General features: G+C 33.1%; 1 protein-coding gene across 1 annotated transcript in view; it reads left to right on the top strand.

Annotated features, from left to right (window-relative positions):
* Positions 1-1,089, top strand: part of LOC128247083 (probable cyclin-dependent serine/threonine-protein kinase DDB_G0292550) — a gene marked incomplete at both ends in the record, with an annotated part of 211,263 nt that overhangs the window by 48,324 nt on the left and 161,850 nt on the right. The window lies entirely within an intron of this gene.

The raw sequence follows: 1,089 nt of genomic DNA on the forward strand, positions 1-1,089 counted from the left end.
AAATGGAAAAACTTTCAAAATACAAAGACCTGGAAATAGAGATAACTCGAATGTGGAATCTAAAAACAGAAACAATTCCTATCATATTAGGTGCCGTAGGTATAATAAAAAAAATATTCAGACAAATACATAACAAAAACACCAGGACTTACAAATATATATAACATACAGAAAATTGCACTACTGGGTACTGCACACATTCTACGCAAAACACTTTCAATACAGTAAACATAAGAGCACCGCAGCAAACCACAGCACATACCCAAGGCGCACAGAGCTGCGCTCGGCAGTGAAGTGAAAGCACGTTATAAAAATAAAACTACTGAATAATAATAATAATAACAACAACATCGAAAAATACCTTAGCAACGAGAACCCAGGTTCGAAATTTCCCAACCCACCTGAAGAAGGCTGGAGGGTATATCAGCCGAAATGTTGTGTTAACAACAAACAAGATGAAGACAAATATCCATCGAATGTAAATAACGTAAATAATGTACATAATGTACATAATTCCTCAGCTCTTAAATATATGCCCATGGGCATATGGTGTAGTGGTTAAGAGCGCGGGCTACTAACCCCAAGATTCCGAGTTCGATTCCAAGCAATGACCCGAACAATAATAATAATAATAATAATAATAATAATAATAATAACAATAATAATATATTTCTATTATAATTCTTTATTTTCCATTTCATTTCCATGTGATAAATTTCTTAATGAAGTGGAATCACACAATGCATTCTAAAGTTCTACCTGTTAAACATGCATTAAGTTCGACCAAGCAGCTTAAGTGTATGTGTATCACCTTGACCATTGTTACCTTGTATCTAAATTATTTACATTATTTACATTATTTACATTTGGCGGATATTTGTCCTCATCTTGTTTGTTGTTAACACAGCGTTTCGGCTGATATACCCTCCAGCCTTCATCAGGGCATATGGCCTAGTGGTTAAGAGCACGGGCTACTAACCCCAAGATTCCGAGTTCGATTCCAGGCAGTGACCTGAATAATAATAATAATAATAATAATAATAATAATAATAATAATAATAATAATAATAATAATAATAATAATAATAA

Source organism: Octopus bimaculoides, chromosome 2 (assembly GCF_001194135.2).
Source record: "Octopus bimaculoides isolate UCB-OBI-ISO-001 chromosome 2, ASM119413v2, whole genome shotgun sequence".
Taxonomy (NCBI): Eukaryota; Metazoa; Mollusca; class Cephalopoda; order Octopoda; family Octopodidae; genus Octopus; species Octopus bimaculoides.